The sequence below is a fragment of the Oryctolagus cuniculus genome, chromosome 9 (genome assembly GCF_051225735.1).
Source record: "Oryctolagus cuniculus isolate XC-2025 breed Fujian yellow rabbit chromosome 9, ASM5122573v1, whole genome shotgun sequence".
Lineage (NCBI taxonomy): Eukaryota > Metazoa > Chordata > Mammalia > Lagomorpha > Leporidae > Oryctolagus > Oryctolagus cuniculus.
In genome coordinates, this window is record NC_142875.1 from 17645648 (window position 1) to 17668708 (window position 23061).

The 23061-nt window shown below is 41.2% G+C and overlaps 1 protein-coding gene across 8 annotated transcripts in view; it reads right to left on the minus strand.

Moving 5' to 3' along the window:
• LOC103349133 (uncharacterized) overlaps positions 1–23061 on the minus strand; it is a 49409-nt gene that overhangs the window by 24434 nt on the left and 1914 nt on the right. The gene's annotated exons all lie outside the window — the stretch shown is intronic.

Genomic DNA, 23061 nt, shown 5'->3' on the forward strand with positions numbered 1-23061 from the left:
TAGCTCATTATCTCATTGCCAAGACTCTGGTGAAATTAGAGCTAGGATATATAAACATATATCATATGTATGGTTCATATGTATATGAACCATGAATATCTTCCTATCTCTTAAAATTTTTGAAAGCTCTCAAATCTGTATCTCTTTATGCTTAAAATGAAAAAGGAAATAATAAAGAAGCAAATGGATAAACAAGAAAGAGTATGTACTCCTGGAGCCAGCATTGTGGTACAGTGGCTTAAGCCATTGTCTGCAACATTGGCATACCATATGAGCGCCAGTGGAGTCCAGCTGCTCCACTTCCAATCTGTCTCCCTGCTAATGTGCCTGGGAAGGCAATGGAAGACAGCCCAAGTACTTGGACTTTGGCCACCCTTGTGGCAGACTTGGATAAAGTTCCAGGCTCCTGGCTTTGGCCTGACCCAGACCACTGCAACCATTTGGGGAGTAAACCAGTGGATAGAAGATCTCTCTCTCTTTCTCTCTCTCTCCCCCGCCCCCACCCCACTCTCTTGGTGTGTGTACGTGTGTATGTCTTTTACTTTTTCTTTCAAATATATGAAATAAATATTTAAAAAAGGGTATATACTCACTAGAGCAGTTATGAGAATTAAACAAGCTAATTCAAATTCCACTTTCAGCACAGATCTCACAACTTTCTCTCAATTACATATAATAATGCTAATATACATGCCCTAAAATAAGTAGAAATAAATTACAACTGCTACTTTGTCATTAATAAGTGAATTATCATTTTCTCTTAAAAACATTTATTTATTTGAGAGGAAGAATGGGGGGGAGAGAGAAAGAGAGAGAGAGAGAGAAAGGGAGAAATCTTCCATCCACTGGTTCATCCCCTAAATGTCTGTAATAGCCAGATCTGGACCAGGCGGAAGCCAGGAGCCAGGAACTCCATCCTGTTCTCCAACATGGGTGGCAGGGGCTAAAGCATTTAGGCCATATTTCATTGCCTTCCCAGGAATATTAGCAGGAAGCTGGATCAAGAGTCAAGTAGCTGGGACTCAAACCAGCACTCAGACATGGGATGCTGGCATCATAAGCAGTGGCTTAATCCACCGTGCCACAACACTGACCTATTCTCTTCTTGCTAAAGAAGAAAAAGAAACACACCTTACCTTACTCAAAATAGCAGGCCTGGCTTTAGGGGAGAAGCTGGGTTTCGATTCATAGAGAAAGTTCTTGGGAATAACAAAGATCTGCAGATAGCCATTACTAGAACTCATGGGACTGTCAAAGGAAGTTATTTTGGGGAAGTTCACTTTACAAAGCCTGTCTAATACATTTTAAAAATCTTTTCTCTTCTCACCCTTCATTACTCTGCAATGCAATAAAGGAAAACATCTTGGTGTGCTTTCCTTCAGTGGAATCCATGATGAGTTATACTTCTGATCAGCATGTGGCAGTGTCTTAGCTCGGGCTGCTTTAACAAAATATTATAGATCAGGGGGCCTAAACAGCACACATCAATTCTTTACAGGTCTGGAGGCTGAGAAATCCAAGACCTAGGTGCTGCCGGAGTCTGTGCCCGGAGTTAGTGTTTTCTTCCCGCTTATAGATGGACACCTTCTTGCTGTATGATTACAGGGCAGAGAGCAATCAAACTGGTCTCTTTTTATACAGGCACTAATCCCACCCTCGTGACTTCATCCAGATCTAATTATCTCCCAAAAGCCCTATCTCCAAATATCATCACATTAGAGATTAGGGTTTCAACGTGTGGAGTTGTTGGGGGCATGGGAAACAAACTTACTGATTTTTTTAAGATTTTTAAATTTATTTTATTTGAGAGTTAGAGTTGCAGACAGTGAAAGGGAGAGACAGAGAGAAAGGTCTTTCTTCCATTGGTTCACTCCCCAAATGGCCACAATGGCCGGAGCTGTGTCAATCTGAAGCCAGGAGCCAGGTGCTCCTTCCTGGTCTCCCACGTGGGTGCAGGGGCCCAAGCACTTGGGCCATCTTCTACTGCTTTCCCAGGCCACAGAAGAGAGCTGGATCCAAAGTGGAGCAGCCGGGTCTTGAACTGGCACCCATATGGGATGCTGGCACCTCAGGCAGAGGATTAACCTACTGCACCATGGCACTGGCCCCACAAACTTACTGTTAATAATAGATGGTTATTTTATTATTATGCTATAATTGTCACTGAAAATCAAAATCAGTGTAGAATCACAAGCAAAAATAAAATAGCTTTTAATATCTGCCATCCTGAGAAAGGGATTGGTCATAGATTCTGGAACTGAGCTAACCTCCTGGCAAAAGTAAGTTGCCTAAGCTTCAAGTTAAAGGACTGGAAAGAGATGAGGCTAAGTGGACCCTTCTAGATGCTAGAAAAAGTGAACAATGGTTTGAGTAGACACATCTGGTTTTTTTGGTCCTAAACTTTTAGGTATTTAACATGCAAAGAAGCAAACATGTACCCATGTAGAAAACTACAAGAAAGATAATTGGTTCAGATGTCACAATTATCATAACAAAACTTATTACATATGGCAGCAGGATTTCTCACAATACTTTGCAGAGAAGCCAAAAGCTTCCAAGCCATTCTCATCGACAGCCAGATGTGCCGTCGCATTCTCTAATCAAGCACAACACAAAGCTCTCTCCATGGGGGAGGCTGTGAACATTCTGCACATCAGACACCCCCTGTACCTCATGCCATGGGAATCCTGCTGCACGCCCCCAAGCCCTGCGACACGGCGCTTTCCTCTGGATGTACACAATACAATTTTTTAAAAATGCTTTCTAATTCCCAAACGCTCATTAAGCTACACATGGTTTGTAGACAGTGCATCCCCCCTCCTCTAATTAAATTTATAATTTTAGGTGACACGAAGGCCAAGCAAAGAGGAAAAAAATCCAAGTTTCCCTATTTCTCCCTGATCTTTTCCAGGGCCCTTTGGCTAAGCTGAGTACCTTCTCCCTGTTCCTGGCTTAGTCCTGAGTTATTTGGCCAATTCCTTACTGCTACACCCAACCTGCTCTTTAAGCCATCCTTGGAACTCAAAACTCGTTCTCCTTTTTGTGGCTTCTCCTCCTGAGGTCAGGTCTTGCTTTCATATATCCAAGCTTGTCAGCCTTCTTTGACTCTGATCTCATCTTTAGGTTGCTTCCAGGTCTGAGCCCCAGGACACCCTGCTTCAATGCATCCCAGTCCCTCACTCCACCTATCACTGGTTTTTCTAGTACTAGGGCTGGTACTGGCTCCCTGTATTTAGTATCACTCTTTACTTCTTGACCTTGTTAACTCTGACTCCTTCATCACCTGTGCAACAAATTCTGTACCAAGTCCCTTCTATGTGAAAAACCTAGTGTGGTTTCTGATTTCCTGAAAGGACAGGTACCCAGCTTCCATCCTTCACGGAACTCCTAAGTGTAGACACAGCATGAAAACCAAAGAGGCTTGAAATGGTTGAACAGTGCCCTAGACGATCCTCCAGATTTTAAAAGACCCTCAGAACACCTGATGGTAAATAATCTGCCAACCTGGCTGGATCAGAGACAAGATTAAGTTCATTCACAGAAAACAAAGGAGAGTTGTGTTTCTTACATACCTTAGAATGTAAGTTGAGATCTAAAAAAACTATATTATTCTGAAAAAAAAATCTCTGCAAATGGTTTTCTTGCTCCTTTGTTCTTGTGATAATCATAAATATGCCTTAATTTTGCAAATTTGCCATCCCTTCCCAAAAGAACAGGAATTTGGGGATTTCATTTCAAGAACTATTCTTACTCCTGACTGCTAGGTTTAAAATTATTATTTTGCTTTGTTTTTGTTTTAGAAAGCATGTAAATACATTGTGTCCAGTTAAGCTGTAAGCACTTTCATAAGTTGTATTAAATCATTTTAAGCACATAATCTTAATTAATTCACTATTTAATTAACTTCCTCCATCCAAATTATTGGCAATTTTTCTATAAATCTTTCCAACATCCTTTTCTTATCATCCTTCCACACCCATCTGGATACTTGCGGGACCTCCGTTGTCACCAGAGGCATCTTTTTAAAGGCAAATCTGATTAAACTTGGAGAACTGGCTATTGTCCTTACGTGAAGTACCAGTCTCAGGAGCAGCTGACATAGGCAACTCTATGATCTCTTTTCCTTCCCTTCCAACCTCACTTCTATTCATTTTTCTACCCTGAATTCTTTCTGTACTACATATCTATGACTTTCTCAAACATCTTGTCCCTAAGGGCTTTGAATGTGTTTTCACTTTCTAGAACTTTCTTCCCACACTACTCCCTATTCGACTCTCTTTCCAGTTAATCCTTCAGGTTTCAGCATTGCTATGTTTTGAATGGAGGTACCCCTCCAAAATTCTCATATTGGAAACTAAACCCCTAGGTATTGGTATTCAGAGGTGGGCCTTTGGAAAGTGGGCTCCATCATTCTTGATGGGGTTCCTGCCTTCATAGAAGGGCTGGAGGGAGCAAGCTTGTCCCTTTGGCCCTTTCACCCCCCTGCCTCGCATGAGCACAGCAATAGGGCACCATCTTAACAGCAGAGAGTGAGCCCTCACCAGATGCCAGATCTTGCAGCACCATGAATTTGCACTTCCCAGCCTTCAGAACTCTAAGAAATAAATTTCTCTTATTTCTAAGTTGCCCAGTCTGTGGAATTTGATTATAGCAACAGGAGCAAACTAAAACAAGCATCAGTTTCATTTCTTCAGAAAAATCTTCCTTGATTTTCAATTTTCTTCATTCAATCAAGGTTGGTTAGCAAATCTTGACCTACATTTCCATAGCACCCCATGTATCTAAACATCTGTCTCTTCCATGGGGGCAGAAATTACGTCTAGAATAGTCACTGTCCCTAACACAGAACTTCAGACAGTAGACAGTCAATAAACATTTGCTGAATTAATGAAAGAATTATTACCTCAACTGTATCATTTAGTATAGTAGGATTTTCAGGTTTGAAAAATATGATTACAGATTACCAAATTAAATCTATCTTTCTCTTTTTTAAGTGAAGAAGCTCAATAATGTTTTAAATCACATAGTTCCTTGATGTTTACAATATGCTTTAAGCACAATGAACAAATGAGCAGAGGTAGATTTAAAATCTAGCTCTAATTTTGGAATAGTATCCTTGTGGATTCCTTATAATTCCAAGGACACTGATAAATTACATAAGCTCCAAGAAAATAATTGCACTAACTAATAATTTAGGTTATTGTAGCATTTATAAATTATATGTCAACTTTTCACAGGCAAATATTCCTTCTTGAGTTAATTCTCAATACATGCATTCATATTATTTTTAATCTGCAAGCAGAATTCCCTGTCCCATATAATAAGATCGGTGTTTCCTCTCTGCATTTTTCCATGCCATGGGAACTGTCCTCTCTTTTACTTCTTATTTTTCTAATCTCTCTCCCCATTAATTGGAAATGTCTGAATGATTTACTCAGCCGTGGAGGTAGATGTGCACAACTACAACTGCACTACCCTTCCCTTTCCTTCCTCCCAGTTAGCACACAGCCTCCAGGTTTGTCAAAAACAATTGAGCTATCAGCCAGCAAACAGTAGACTTTAGCATCTGGATGTGATACCAACAGAAGGAAACAGCTTAGCAGAGGATCAGGGAAAGAGACAGGGCTGAAATCAGTGCATCCCAGGCTGACTGTGTGCCTGCCAAAGTTGTGTTCTCAGAGGAGTGGTATCAGAAACTTCACGCTGCAGGTAAAATAAATTTCACAAACGTAGTCCTGCCAAGTCATAAACAAAGAAGCAACAACAGTTCCCAAAGAAGAGGTGAAGAATCAGCAGCCAGCGTTGCTACAACACATTATCCGAAGTGTTCAATTTTCAACAATAAATTTATAAGGCATACAAAGAAGCAGAAAAGCATATTCATACGTACGGCTGGGAGGAGGGGGAAGCAGGCAACAGAAATTCCCCGTGAAAGGCTCTCGATTCAGATTCGGCAAACAGAGACGTCAAAGCAGCTATTACAAATATGTTCAGGGAGAGCATCTAACCTAGCAGTTAAGCTGCTGGCTTGGGTACCCACATCCCATATCAAAGTGCCTACGTTCAAGTTCTGGTTCCATGTGCTGATTCCAGCTTCTTCCTGTTGTGCACCTTGAGAGGCAGCCGATGACGGCTCAAGTAGTTGCGTCTCCATGTAACCCATATAGAGGACCTAGATTGAGTTCCCAGCTTCAGTCTGGCCCAGCTCTGGCTGTTTGGGGGCATTTGGGGAGTGAACTTGCAGATGGGAGCTCTCTTGCACTCTTTCCTCCTCCTCCTTCTCCCTCTCCCCATCCCACCCCCTCCTCTTCCTTCTTCTCTCACTCTCTCTCTCTCTCATATAATAGACATCTATAGAACATTACACTTATAACAGCAGAGAACATGTTAATCTCAGGTGCACTTGAAACATTCTCCAGGATAAAACATATATTAGGTCATAAAACCAAACCACAATAAAATGTACAGGATTAAAACCATATAAAGTTTGCTCTCAGCCCACAGGAAGCAAAATTGGGAATCAGTAACCAAAGGAAATTTTGGAAATTCACACACACAAAAAAGTGGAAGTTAAGCAACATGCTCCTAAATAAGAGCTTGCAGAAGAGATTAGAATATACTCTACAATACAGAAAAATGAAAACAGGATATACAAAAACATTACCTACAGTTAAAATTACGCTTAGAGAGATGTACAGCTTTAAAATCCCATATTAAGAAGGTGTCAAACCAATAACCCAACTTTCTACCTTAAGACACCAGAAAAGGTAAGAAACATAATCTCAAGAGAGGAAATCCAATTAAAAAGGTAAATTATTGAAATAGAGGCTACGAAATAACAGATACTATCAACATAGCCAAAAGTCAGTTTCCAAGATCAACAAAACTGATTAAGGAGAAAAAATAGAAGGCTAAAACTACAAAAATAAAGAAAAAAAGAAAAAATTACTCCTGGTGGGGCAGCAGTGTGGCGCAAGGGTTAAGTGGTTGCTTGTGATGCTGGCATCCTGAATCAGAGTGCTCCACTTCTGATCCAGCTTCCTGTTAATTTGCCTGCGAAAGCAACAGAGGAAGGCCCAAGTGCTTGGGCCCCTGCCACCCATACGGGAGACCTGGATGAGTTCCAGTCTCCTGGCTTCATCCTGGCATAACCCTAACTAATAGGACCATTAGGGGAGTGAATCCAAATGGTTGATCTCTCTCTCCCTTAATCTGTTTCTTTCAAATAAATAAATACATATATCTTAAAAAGATAATTACTGTCAACTTAATGTTAGTAATAGATTATAAAATGTAAAATAATTTAAAGGAAAATCATGAAAATTGTTGTCAGCAAATTAGACAACATAGATGAATTGGAGAAAGTCTCAGAAAGATATAAACTGTCAAAACAGGAGGATGTGTGTATGTATAGAGAGAAGACTTATCATAAGGACTATGGAGGTTGGCAAACCCCAAGTCTGCAGTGTAGTCCAGCACACTGGCAACCCAAGAGAGCAATAGAGCAGGAAGACTCTGAAGACGCTGCGAGAAAATGTTCCTCTTGCTCAAGAAGCTAATCTTTTGGTTCTACTCAGGCCTTCAGGTGATTTCATGAAGCCCATCCACCTTGTGGAGGGCAACTTGCTTTACTCAAGGTTCACCAATTTAACTATTAATCTCACTCAATAACACCAAGGGAATACATAAAATTTAATAACACCATGATTTTAAAATTTCCTACAAAGAAAAACCTAGGTGAAAATTTTCTCACCATTGAATTCCACCAAAAATGTAACAAAGAATTAACACCAATTTTTCAATCTTCAAAAAAAACAGAAGAGGAGAACCTACATTCCAACTTGTTGTAATGAGGCCAGTATTACCCTGACACCAAACCAAAGACATCACAAGAAGAGAAGACTGTAGACCTATTTTTTTTATGACTTGACACACAAAAGCCTTCCACAAAACATTGGAAAAATTGAATCTCGTCACACACAAAAAGGATGACCATTTGAGATTTGTCCAGGAATGCAAGGTTGGCTCTGCAATCGATTTAATACATCATGTCAACAGAATAAAAGAGAAAAGCCACATGATTATCTCAATAGAAGCAGAAAATAATGACAAAATTCAACATTTCATCACCATTTTGAAAAAAAATACAAATAAACTAGATGTAGAAGATAACTTTCTCAACCTGACAAAGGGCATCTATGAAATACACAGAGGTAATATCATACCTAACAGTGAACCACTGAAAACTTTTGTTCAACATTACATACTGAAGGTTTTAGCCAGAGCAATTAGGAAAAACAAGTAAAAGTCATCAATATTAGAAAGAAAGGAGTAAAATTTATCTGCTTAATGTTGACACACTCTGAGCAAAGCAACATTGATGTGATGTCACTGCTGATACAGACCATTAATTTCCACTGAATGTACCTGCAATATTCATCAAACTTGCGTAATGTTAGAAACGGGTTCACCATTTGCTTAGGGTTCATTGTTTCTCTAACCTCTCTGAACTTTCTCTGAAAGGGATCAGAATATCCCACCCAAAATAACCTCCAAATACAGACTATTAAGACTCAGCAGATGGATGAGGAGTTCTCTTTCAGCCTAGAGGGAAGGTGTGCATTGTCCTTTGAAGAAGGTGCCTCTTTTGCCAGACAGACAAGAGCTACAGTCCTCAATGCAGATTGACAATCAACAAGAAGGGCATGCATAAATCAACCTTCATTAAGTAGCCATTATCTTCCATTACTTGACCCATATCTCTTTACCTACCAGTAACTTCAAGTCTGTGAAAAACAAACAAACAAACAAAAGAGGGTGGGCATTGTGGTCCCAGCTTGGAATGCCTGCATGCCATATTGGAATATCTGGTTCAAGTTCTGGCTACTTCAGCTTCCAATCTACCCTCCTGCTAACGCACCTTGTAGGTAGCAAATACTGGCTCAAATACTTGAGTTCCTGCCACCCACGTAGGAGACACTGATTGAATTCCAGACTCTTGGGTTTTATGATAACATAAGAGTGAATCAGTGGATGGAAGATTCTGATTCTCTCTCTCTCTCTCTCCACTTTCAAATAAAATGAAACTAAATAATTCCAAAAATATTTTAAGAACAAAAATGACAAAAAATCAGTTTAAAGATCTAACTGACTTTTCCTAGAGTCATTTCAAAGTTAATTGTCATACAGGGCTAACACATGGTTATTTCCTTATGCTGACTTAGGTAGATGACCCTTTTGATTGATTACCATGAATCTTCTGTGTATGAGAAAACTGGATCATTTTGTATTTTGTTTGATTAACTCCATTCTGGTTTGGTTAGTACAAATGATGGCCTCCCCAAAACATTCTCTAACAACCCCAAATCCTTTCCTTTATTTTATTTTATTAGAGGATAAATAGGCTCCTAAGGCTAATCTTTAATTCTAGTCAAAGAAATCTCTGTGAATCTCAACATAAGTAACTAGTAATAAAGTTAAGTGCTTTTTTTTTTTTCCTCTTTGGCCTACTGGTTAAGCCACCAATCCAGATGTTCATGTCCTATATTGGAGTGCCTAGGCTTGATTCCTATATCTGACTCTTGATTCCAGCTTCCTGCTTATGTGGACCCTAGGAGGCAGCAGTGTTGGCTCAAGTGGTTGGATTCCTACTGGAGACCTGGATGGAGCTCCTAGCGCCCAGCTTCAGCCCCAGCTGGAGGACATTATAGGCATTTGGGGCGTGAACTAGCAGATGGGAGCTCGCTACTTCTCTATCACAACCTCTGTGCTTTAAAAGATGACATGAACTTGGATACAGGAAATCCTAAGGAACCCACTAAAACCATGAGTGTTTAAAAATTATTGTAATTTTTAAATTTATTTGTAATTCAATTTTAATTTTAATTTAAAATTCAGCAAGGTTGTAGGATCAATGTAAAAAGTCTATCATATTTCTATACATTAATAACACAAAAATGAAATTTAAAAAATCACATTTACAAAAATACCAAATAAGATACTTAAGAATAAACTTAACAAGATAAATACAGAACTTATACACTGAAACTATAAAACACGATTGGAAGAATGAAAGAAGACCTAAATAAATGAAAATATATCCTATTTTCATGTTTCAAATAACACAATATTTCTAGGATGGCAATATTTTTTGAATTGATTTAACATATGAAAACGAGATAGGTATGAAAACCCCAGCTGGCTTTTAATAAATATTGACAGCCTGATCCTAAAGTTAACATGGAAATTCTATTCCAAAAAGAACTCTTACAACTCAAGAGTGAAGATAAATAACTCAATTACAATGAACAAAGAATCTAAAAGACATTCCTCTGAAGAAGGTACACAGATCCCACAGCACAAGAAAAAGCTCAACAGCATTCCGTACCATGTAAACACAAATCAAAACCACAATGAGATACTTCTCACAAAGTAGGATGGTTAGGATTAAAAAAAATATGTAATAGCAAGTGTTACTGAATGCTGCGGCTAATTTTATCAATCAACATGACCGGGCTAAGGGACAGCTAGAGAGCCAGTGACACAGAATTTCTAGATGAGTCTGTGAGACTACGTCCAGAAGAGACTGGCACTGAATCAGCACCCTGAGTACAGAAGATTGTCCTCAGCAATGTGGGTGGGCATCATCCAATCTGTTGAGGGCCCAAATAAAGCACAAGGGCGGTGACGGAAAGGCAAATCCCCCCTCTCTCAGCTGGGACCTTCGGCAGCCCTAAGATGTGGCTGCTCCTCATTCTCAGGTCTTCAGACGCGAACTGGGATTCACCCATTGACTCTTTGGTTCTCAGGTCTTTGCACTCAGACTGAACAACATTGACTTTCCTGGTTCTCTAGCTTGCAGATGACAAACAGGGGGACTTCTTGACCTTCATCATCATGTAAGCCAAGCTTTATAATAAGTTTATATGAGCATGTATGTGTAGAACTGCAATCCAGTGGGAATGTGGAAAAATTGGAATCTGCAAACACTGCTGATAGCCATTTACATAGACACAATTGCTTTAGAAAATAGTTCATTGGTTAGCCAAGACAGCTATTATCCTTGTCATTTTACAAATAAAGAGTTCATCTAAATGTTCAACACAGAGTTACCCTATCACAAAGCAATTGTACTCCTAGGCATATACCTGAGAAAATCAAAATCAAAATAAATTTCTTCATGAATGGTCATTACCACATCATTCATCACAGCCAAATTGTGGAAGCATTACAAATGGCCATCACTTCATGATTGGACAAATAAAATATGCATTTCACACAATGGAATATTATTCACCAATCAAACTGAACAAACCATTGGTGCAGGCTACAACACGGATGAACCCTGAAAGCACTGTGCTGAGTGAAAGAAGCCTCTTGCCAAAGACCACACATTGCGTAGCTGAGTTGCGTTTGTGTGAAATCTCCAGGACAGGCAAATCCACAGAAACAGAAGCAGATTAGTGGTTGCCCGGGGCTGAGTGGAGGGGGCACAGCTGGAGGATACTGGGGAGTAGCTGCCAAAAGGTATGGGCTTCTTTTGTGTAGGAATAAAAAAGTTCCAAACTTGATCACAGTGAAAATTATCCAGTTTGGTGGATATGCCAAAACAATTGAATTATACGCCTTAAGAGGGTGAATTGCATGCGATGAAATTATATGTTAATAAAGAGGCAGTAACGCTTACTCCCATGACAGGACCATTCACTCTAACAGCTGACAATCAATACCCTGGAACCAGCGAAAGGGAAGGGTGTTGAGAATGAAAGTGAATGTGGAGGAGGCAGAGTATACAATCCCGACAATGTGACCTAAACTAGAAACAAATATCCTGAGGGAAAAAGATAGCAGTAACAGTTCTGGCCAGTTCCATCCAAGAGAACCCTCACACCCAGTCCTCAGGTCCAGCCATCTGCCCCCCGGCCCCAGGACTACCAGGTTCACCTCTGTCTCTATTCTGGTTTTGGCGAGCTAACAGATGTTTTATCTGAAAAGTAACATTTTACCATCTATTTGCATTGCCTCATTTCATTCTGATCTTCACAACCTTAGGCATTCGTTAGGAGAGGTATTATTATTATCACATTTCCCACATGTGCAGACTGAGGCTCCACAGGTTACGCTGGCAACGGTTATGAAGCAAATATGGAATGTGGAGATAGCGCAACCGATTCCCAGTTCAGTGTTCCTTATATGTGCTGTTCCTACCTGCCTTTTTAAACACATGCTGCTTATTCTCTGTGGTAGTGTCCTCTTCAGAGTGTGCATAATTAAAACATTAATTGCAGCATGTATTTTAATTGATGGGCTCTGTTGATTTCAGAAACCACAAAACCACTGATTCATCAGATTGAGTAGAGTCCAGTCAGCAATGGAATTTATTAATCCATCTCTGCAGACATTACTAATAGTTTCCTTAAGCAACATATTCTCAAAAGGAGATGAAAGCAAAAAGCCCATGGCTAAAGCACAGAGGATGGAACCCCATCAAACAAACGTCAGGGAAGCACACTGTTACACGTGAGATTCTGGTCAAGTGTTGGATCCTCTAACCATGTCTTCTGCTTCTGTTCTTCACTTTTCTTTCACAGTATCATTCGATGCACAATTGGCCCGAAGTCAAATAACAGATTATTTTCTGAGTCAAGTGAAGAAACTCAATCCACATGTACTTCAAAAATTTAAAAACTAAAATTAAGAGTTCAAAAACTTAAAAATGCAATCCTCAACATAGCTTCAAAAGCAAGAGTAAGTTGAATGACTCCTGAATCCTACCAACAATTACCCAATATTACCAAGGAATACAATATATTATATTTAGGTGTGTTTTTCTTTTTCATTGAGATAATATACCATAAATTTGGATGATTTAGCTTTTCAAGAATTTCCCTTAAGCTATAATCACACAGATGAAAACTGACATACATGCATGGAAAGTTTGTCACTTTTCTTGTGGAAAACAAAAGCTTGAGCTTGACTGGCTACACCTAGGAAATCTAGAAAACAGAACACTTTTTCTAGGCAGTGACTAAAAGCAGCTAATTATTTTTCAGGGTTGAAAATTAAGGGTCATTACTGGGAACCACAAAGGATTACCATAGCATGGTCCTAGCCATGCAGAGGGCTCCTGGCTATCTCTTCTCCTTTTTCCCCCAACAAATTGTCAAATTTCAGAAACAGATGACCCCCAAACTACAGAATCCCTGCATCCAGCAGGCCATTTTCTTTGTACTGAGAGAAATCTCTTCCCACAAACTTTTCCACTTGTATTTGATATAGACATCTGACTCTTCAGGGTTAAAAGGAACTAAGGAATCTTTAACATAGTAAACTTGCGAATAGATTGGCTTGTTTGGTTAATTATAATAGCTCTGGATCCTGATATCCAGATGAAAGATCTCTAGTTATCTAGAGCTGTATAAAAACTATCCTAAAATTCAGTGGTTTAATACAAGAAATTTATGTCATGAGTTGGGCAGGGCTCAGCAGGGTGATTCTTCTGTCCCATGTGTTACAGCAGAGGGTGCTGGGTGATGTGCTGCTGGCAGATGAGCCACTTTGGAGGAGCCAAGATGCATTGTGCTCATGCCTCGCATCTTGGCAGGGATGGCCAGGAGGCTTGAATCCATTGCACTACATTTCACAGTGTTTCTCTAAAATAAGTACTCTCAGAGTCATTGCCGTTCTGCCACAGCAGTTCAAGCCTCCCAGAGACCAAGAGACCCAGGGAAGAAGCTGCAAAGCTTCTTATGCCCTAGTCTCAGAGTGACCCTTATGTATGAGATTGGTCATGCAAGTCACTAAGGCCAACCCAGATTCAAGGGTTGAATTACTAGACCTCAGTTATCAATGAGGGAGAAACAAAAACTGCCTCAGTCTTTAATCTACCACAAAGTCTGCAGCCATGGAGCACAGCCATGGAGCAGCCAATGAAAAGCCTATGGTGACACACAATCTGACTCAAATGGTTAAGCATCAGTCGGTCTTCCTCAAAGCTCCCTGCCTATGGCTCCCAGATTACGCTCCTCAGTTCAATCCACTTCAGCAGCTGGAAAAAGCTGGTAAAAGAAAAAGGACTAAAGCTCACATTTTTTGCCAATAAGTTCCTCTGTACTTCTAAAAGGAACCAGCATTAATTGAGGATGACAAAGGAAGTATCTGCTCCAGAATGAAAACCTTTATATTTGGAGTGATTAGGAGCAGTTATCAATGGGTGGGAGTTACAATTATTAGCTTTTTGTGTGATAAAAGTAATGAAAAAATAGTCAGTGTAAAATATCAAACAGTTAGAAATTAAATTAGTTAACCCAAGTTGTTATTAACAAAATACCACAGACCAGGTGGTTTAAACAGCAGAGATTTATTTTCTCATAGTTCTGGAGGTTGGACAGCCCAAGATCAAGGTGTCACAGGGCTTGATTTCTGGTGAGGGCTGCTCTGTGCGTGTGCACGTGGCCTTTCTTCAGAGTGTGAACAGAGAGACATGCTGTCTGGTGTCTGTTAGTTTTGTGTGTGTGCATCTCTCTCTCTCTCTCTCTCTCTCTCTCTGTCTCTTTAAGAACACTCATTGGATCAGGGCCCCACCATATGATCCCACTTCATCTCAGTTGTTTCCTTAAATGTCCCGTCTCCAAATGCAGCCATACTGGTAGCTAAGGCTTCAGCATATGAATTTGGGGGTAGACGTGATTCAGTCCATAGCAGAAGTTTAACACAATATTTAAGTCACCATTCAGCTGCCCATGTCTCAAAACCCTGTTTTGTGATCAAATGAAGCTTTTGGGAAGGGACTAATTGATACACCTTCTGAAGATTCACTGTTCCAGATCCAGGGAATTCTTAGAGTAAAAGTTGTTACATCATTCACAGTAAGAACATTGACAGAAAAAGAATGTGACCTTTTTAGAATGCATCCATCCAGGCTCCCAGGTGGGTGGCAGGGCCCCAAACACTTGGACCAGCTTCTGATGCCTTCCCAGGTGCATTGGCAGGGAGCTGGACTGGAAGTGGAGCAGCTGGGACTGGAACCGGTGCCTACATGGGATGCCAGAATTGCAGGCAGCGGCTTAACCCACTGTGCCACAACTCCAGACCAAATAACTAGTCTTTAAGTATTCCATTCATTTTATAAAAGTATATATCATGTTTTAATTCAATTATAAATTGCACTTTACAGAGAAGAAACTTAAAAAACAGAGGCTAAACAACTTCTACACTTGCAACTTAAAATCTGCTGTTGTCTTTGTTACAGACATGTTCTCAATTGCAATTTAAAAACAAGGAATTAAATAAGGGGCCAAATTGTTCAAGGGGAGAATGTGGGATAGATCCTAATTGAAACATTCTGATGATGGAAGGTAGGAATGTGGGAGTTGTACTTGGGGTATCAAAAACATTATTTAAGACATCTGTCTCCAGCACTACGCTAGGCTTCATTAAGACTAATTAATTAATTAATTAAGATTACCTTGATAATCCTGTATCTGAATCATGAGGTTAAAGCCTCAACCCCTTCTTTCTCCTTGACTGTGCATGCTCAGGCTCAGAGCACGTGACTGATTCATTCATTCAGCAACAATTTATCAAGTACTCACTTGATGCCAGGAGCCTCGCTAGGTGCTGAGATATATCGATCAACACGATATGGTCCCTGCCTGTGGCATGTTTATAGTTAAGTGAGGAAACACATGGGGGTTAACAGCTGTAGCCAACAGCCCGCACTAAGATAGCTGATCCAGGTATGGGGAGGCACAAAGCAGGACGGAGTCAACCCAGCTTCTTGGAATGTGACAGAAAAGGTTTATAGCAAAAGCAACTGCAAACTCTTATTAATAAATCCCTCAGACAGTATCTTGTCATCAGGCTGTAGCCAGCCTCTTTAACTCCTGTGTGTCCCAAAGGTAAAGGCAGAATTTCCTTAAAAAGCAAGCCCTGTGATGCAAGGAAAGCCCCCTTTCATGTCAAGTAAATAAACGCAGACAAATTTTGTCAACAGGGGGCTTTGTTTGACAGCGATAGGTGTACCTGCCAGCAGACGATGTCCACGCAGGAACGGCAGACATTGTTTTAAAAGTGCATTGAACAGCAGAGCCGCAGGCATGCATATGATGGTCGTCTGGCCACTCCTGACAACTGACTGGAATGTGAAATTGGAGGCTGATAATGAACAAAAGGACATGTCAACTAGGAAGTTAGTATACAGAAACACTTCAGTGCACACGCACAACATGGAAATACAATGTGGCTCTGCAAATACCCGGGGTGATAAGTCCACTGAGGTCGTGAGTCAACTTTGCAGGCAGCTGGACTGATTACAGGCAGATCGCTATCTGACTGATCACCATTCTTTAATACTGCAGAACTCCTGCCTCGTGTCCTCTTATTACATTCCAGTAACAACAACCAGAAGGAATTGCGGCATTTGCTCATGTGCTATTTTGCCCTGCCTCCAAAGAAAGGGAGCACTACAAACATTCTCATTTGAGTATGGACCTCACGAATGACAGAGGGCTTGGCCTGTCCTCAACACACGGGGCACTGAGGTCACGGCACACAGTTACCCTTTCCAGAGGCGGTACAAGGGAAGACGGTAGGAACTGTAAGAAGAATGTAGGAACTGTAATAATAAACATGTAGAAAACTGAGATATTACTGAAATTAGCCAGCAAAATTAATGGAGGGACATTAGGTTCACGAGTTAGAAGTGTTAACAATGGGGCTGCATTGCGGCGCAGTGGGTTAAGCAACTCCTGGCTGTTCCATTAATGTGCCTAGGAAGGCAGCAGAAGATGGCCTGAGTACTTGGGTCCTTGCAAATCTTGTGGGAGACCAGGATGGAATTCCAGGCCCCTGACTTCAGCCTGGCCAAGCCTTAGCTATTGCAGCCATTGGGGAGTGAACCAGTAGATGGAAGATTCTCTTTTTCACTCCCTCTCTCTCCCTCTCTCTCTCTCCCTCTCTCTCCCTCTCTCTCTCTCCCTCTCTCTCCCTCTCTCTCCCTCTCTCTCCCTCTCCCTCTCTCTCTGTATTCTGCCTTTCAAATAAAGAAATCTGTTTTAAAAAGTACAAAAACTGTAAAGATGTCAATTCTCCCTAAATTGTTCTAGAGAGCTATAGCAATCTTAATTAAAAGGATTTACAAAGGGCTTTTAAAGAATTTTTAGAATCTTAAAATCTGTTCTAAAAGTTACATGGAAATGCAAAGGCCAACAATAGCCCAGTTTTGAATAAGAGCTAACATACCTGAACTGAGATAGAGCAATATTGGTGCAAAAACTGAAAAATATGAAGCAAAACAGTTCAGAAACCAAGTCACATGAATTTTACTTAGGGCGAAGTTGGCACCCGTGTGCAGCATAGATAGGCAACGTTTTCAATATATGGATCTCAAATGGAACTAAACCAAGCCTTAAACTATCTACAAAACTTTCCGATGGATTCTGGTAGTGGATAAATAAGTACCTATATGATCAACTCTTTCTTAGATAAGGATCTCAGGACAAAACATAATTTAAGAAAAGCTCTCTAAATGCCTGCAAAAAAGATCAAAAGTGAACTGAAATATAGGTGGACCCGCTTGGAAAGAGTACAGCATGAAGTGAGTTTTCTACTTGTGGGCACAGACAGCAATAGATAAGAACAGGAATTGTCCATAGCAGCCAGTTTGCAATGGTTGAAAACTAGAAACGACCCACTTGCTTACCAACAGGCGAGTAAGCAATAAACTGCGGTATGTTTACAAAGTGGAATATTAGATAGCAGATAAGACGAATAAATAAACGACAGTGATGTGCAGTAATATTGTTGAATCCAAACCATAAAATTAAATGAGACAAGTTCACATCAAGACTGTGTATAAAGGTTTTCACTTAAAGAAGGGATGGAAAGCCGACATTGAGGTGGAGGGTTGAGCTGCCGCCTACAACACTGGCATCCCATATGGATGCCTGTTCTAGCCTTGGCTGCTCCACTTCCAATCCAGCTCCCTGCTAGTGCACCTCGGATAGCAATAGAAGATGACCCAAGTGCTTGGGCCCTGTCACCCATGTGCGAGACCCAGATGGAGCCCCTGGCTCCTGGCTTCAGCCTGGCCCAGCCCCGGTGATTGCAGCCATTTGGGGAATGAACCAGCAGATAGAAGATCAATTGATCTCTTTCCCTCTCTCCCTCTCTGTAACTCTTTCAAATAAACAAATAAATCTTTAAAAAAAAAAAGTGAAATAAAAACATACTTTTAAGAGGATCTCTCTAAATGAAAACCTATATAAAAAAATGGAACAAAAATGGTTTCATTGGATTAGAGGGGACAGCTAAATAATCTTTTGGGAAGATCATTTAGTTAGACAGAGTTTTACCAGCACCTTTTATCTGAGTGCTATATTCCTAGATGTACGTTATTAAATATAACTAAATAAAAGTGGGTCACTGATGAGCCAAGTATAAGTCTATCATGACCCAGGCACTGTGATGAAAACATCTGTGGGCTTGGGGTTCACAAAAGAAAGGCAGAAATTGGGGGAAGGAGAGAAGAAGGGTGGACAACTGATGGCCGGAAAGTCTGAGATGACGTAACAACGTTAGGAGAGTCCTCTAGCAGCCCTTGGCTATCAGGGAAAGGCAGTGAGTGGCTTACCCCAGGCTGAGGGAGTGAGGGATAGCGGACAGCAGTGGAGACAAACCTGTGCTGACCACAGAGCCGGGGGACACCCGGCAGCAGAGCAGCCCAGGAGGACCGTGGAGAGGCTGCCCCTTCACGCCGGGCTACTGCTGCTGTGGCTTTGGAACGCCTTAAGGAGATTGCCACTGCACACACCCTCGGTGAGTCACAGAAAGCTTGAGGAAGGAGGCGGACTTGAGAACCTGCCCCGGAACCTGCTGAGCCTTCTACTACCTGGGCTTGCTTCAAATTCCCACTCTCCCGCGTAGGGTGGGTGGGGGGTGGGGGGACCCGGGGCAGGTTCCTTTCTCATCTGCTCTCTCCATTCCCCAGTCTGTAAATTGGAGATAGCAACTCTTAGTTCCTAGGATTTTTCTAAAAGCTAATTAGGGCAATGGATATAAAACATGTGGCATCTTTAAGCATTCAGTAACTGATAGCAAAGAAGCCAAACTCTCAGCAAAGGAGCTGGCCAGCAGACCAGCCCTGGACAGAAACAGGGCTCAGCAATGTAGACGCGGGAGGGGAAGACAGGCTACTCCACTTCCAATCCAGCTCCCTGCCCACGGCTTGGAAAAAAAGCAGCAGAGGACGGTTCAATTGCCTGTGCCCCTGCCACCCATGTGGGAGACCCAGATGAAGCTCCTGGCTCCTGGGTTTGGCCTGGCCCAGCTATCTGGGGAGTGAACTAGTGGATGGAAGATCACTCGCTGTCTCTTGCCCTCCCTCTGTAACTTCAAAATAAATTGATAATTCTTTTTAAAAAACCTAAGCATGGCTTATCCACTGCCCTGCTGTGATATTAAAAGGCGTCCCTGTCCCAGGATTGTTCTTTCTCCAAAAAAATAAATACATAAAATAAACAAACAAAAACAGAGCACCTGGGGAGATTAAACTCACAAGAAACCTCACCCTAACAGAACCCAGGCACCTTGTTTGAAAACTGCATAAGGTTGATGGGTTTTTCATCACCCAAGTACATGATACGCTCATGCTGCAACCCTCCCCATTCATTTCTGGTTTTCTTCAAGGCAAACTCATTCCCACTTTCAACAATTTTTTAAACAAAGCAATTACCCTAGAAGAATTAAAGCTCTCCATTGCTTCTATAGGACTCTTGGGATCTGAAGAGGGTCCTGTGTAGTGTTGTCCATCTTGGATTATCTGTATTGTCCTTTTTCCCCTAGGTGTTTGTTTTGTTTGGTGGTGGTGGTGGGGTAGTGGTGAAAGGTGAGAGGGGGGCTTTTTGTTTTGTTTTTCTTGCTCTGCCATCTAGGTAAAGCTCTTCTTCAAAACACCAGCCTGGGGGCAGGTGTCATGGTACAGTGGAAGGAGCCGTTGCTTGGGATGCCTTTATCCCATATTCTAAGTGCCAGTTTGAGTCCTGGCTTCTCAGCTTCTGATCTAGCTTTCTGCTAAGACACACTATGAGGCAGTGCCTGCCACCAATTAGGAGCCACAGAGGGAGTTCCTGGCTCCTGGATTTGGCCTGACTCAGCCCTGGCTGTTGCAGGCATTTGAGGAGTGAACCAGCAGATGGAAGACTCACTCTCTCTCTCTAAGTAGATTAAAATAAATTAAAAAGAAAATAAAGAATGAAAATGCTGGCCTGCTTGAGCACCACTAAAGAGGCAAGAGGGGTTCTCCATAGTTGATGTCTATACTCTCAGTTTGCAAGTATGCAGAAGCTGTGAGGATAAAGGGCCGAGAATCTCACTGGAGGAAAATGTAGCAGTGAAGGGCTGCTTTGGCAGCTGTTGGCTCCTGCCACGCCTCCTCTTGTCTCAAGGGCTCTATGTAGACCCCCCTGTCTGTCTGGGATCTCTCCTCCCTAGAGGACCGACAGGAATAGGACTAGAGAGCTGACAAAAGCCCAAGACTGACTGTTGCCACATTTGCTCATTTCCTTCTTAACAGGACAAACAGGCTGTGTTGCTTTTCTATGCAGGTACGGCGGCTTACGAATTCTTTCACTGCACTTCATTAAGAACCTCCAGAACCCCAACGTCCTTTCACCACGGTCGCTGGCTCTCAGTGTCCCGGGTGTGATTTTTTGGCTTCTGCACCTGGAGGGCATCACGTTCACTGCCCATCACTGCCATCTGGTCACCTCAAGACCCCAGTGGTTTGCCTTCGCCTCCATGCTTCCAGAAAATTCCACCAGTGAGCCATTTGGGTGAAAATTCCACAAGACAGAGGCTTAAAAGTTGGAAGAAAATGATCGCGTTCACTTTGAGACCCAAATTCTCTCTCCTTTCATGGCAGGGAAAGAAAGAAAGAGAAGCCAGCCAGTCGGTCTGGTGTTGCCAAGGAACTTTAATTCCCAGCCACCTCACTGCTGCCTCCTAGTGAAAGTTTGAGAATTGAAAGGAGACCATCTACTGGCGGTGATTTAAGGAGGACAGGAAGAAAGTGAATTTCCACGAACTTTTTCTGAGAGCTTCTGAGTTTCTGACTGGATGCTTTTGTCATATCACCTGTTACCATGGCCACAGGGAAAACAGAAACAGACAGATTCTACCGATCAAATCAGACTGTTCTCTGGGGTTTACCATCAAAAGTGGACAAGATAGAACCCATCAAACTTGGAATTCTCTTTCGATTTGTTTTTCCTTCACTTCTGACCTACACAGACCATTTCCTATAGCCTGGTATTTTTCATCTTTAGGGCAAAACCACACAAGAGCAAAAAGCTAACACTCAAGTAATTCAAACACTACTTACAGGAGTACTTCAAAAACTTCATGGGAAATGGAATTAAGAGATAAGTTAATTTCAGTGCAAAGAATTTTTGAAATCCCTGCATATTTTCTTCAGAACAGATACTTTCCATCAACTTTTTGAGGATGCCTTCCAGGAGAAAATTTAAAAAGTGAATTTACACTTTGGTACATACGAATGAAAATGGCTGGGAAAATGGACTGTGTTAAATGCCCAGCCACATTCAGGCCAGGGACGTGAAGGTTGGTTAGGTACAGAGATGCCACCCTGTCTTCCTTCAACGAACCACTTATCCTGAGTGCTCTCCTTGGTTGTGAAGGGTTTAGAATATTGATTCCCCAAAAACCAAAACTGAAAACCAAATCTCTCCTATGTTGAAATGGATGAAATTTTATTTGAGGAACATACAGCACACAGACAGACATTTTCCATCTGACACTTTTGTTTTTCACAGCTCAACATTCTCAGGCTTGAGAAGATTCAAGTCCATTTACAATCTCTAAACAGGCAATGTTGCACGCCTGGCACTGGAGAAACTATACCCGAAGAACTTCACATACCTGGTTTTCATACGACATTGCACCTCTATATGAACATGCTTTTCAATCAAACATACAAACGTTTCTTTCCTGTGTTATCATGGATTGCAGATTTTGAAACAAATTTGAAAAGAACATAAGATAATGTCACTCACCAATCTAAAACAAACTTTCTTAATCTTTATCCTTCTTGCTAGATCAAGATAATTTTCACAATTAGACTCAACTTTATTCTCAATGTTTAGTGAATAACAGTTTTCATATCCTGCATACCTATGCATATGTTCTTTGGGCGATGGTGTATAACATGTTTGTCTCAAACCTATTATACAAGTTAGTAGGTTAAAAGCTCGGGGATGATAATTTTGTAGTTTATCATCACAAAACAGTATATTTAACATGCTAGTCTATGTAATTACACCTGCTAGTGTTTTAACATTGCTCCACCCAGAGTCTGTGAATGACAAGAGTGTCTTTACACAGCCTGTTAAGGAGTATGGTTCTAGAGAAATCACTCCAATTGTTTTAGCGACACTAGAACATAACTGATACAAAACAAGCATGTGTAAGTGCGACATCTTAAGAAAAACATAAGCTTCCATATGCCACTGTTGACTAACATTTCTGTGACTTCGCACAACTAAAATTTAAAAGAGCAATCACTATTTTTGATTAAAATGAGAAAAAAAAGCCTAAGTCAATAAATCTGAAGGCCTTAAAACAGTTCCGAAGTCTCTAATTACAATCAATGCCTTGTGTCCATGTATGCGTGCGAATCCACCACAAATCGCACGAAGACTTAAGGATTTAAGGGTGGTACGAGTTCCTACTTGTACACACCACACGGTGAGGTCAGATCCAAGCTGCCAAAGAAAAAAAGGCAAGCAAGCGCTCCCCCCACCACCACCACCAAGAGCAGGCCACCTTGCCTAAGTGTTCAGCAGACCAAGAGAAAAAAATAGGCAAACAAAATCACTCTGCTTGATTTTTGCACCGTGTCAATCCTATAAAGAAAAAAAAGTGCTCTAACTACTAAGAAAATGGTGCTTAACAGCATAAAAAAATTCCAGTTTAGAGTGAGTGATATATGTTGCTTCCTTCTTTCAGAGAAACAATTTATAACTCACTGATGTTAAACACTTGCAC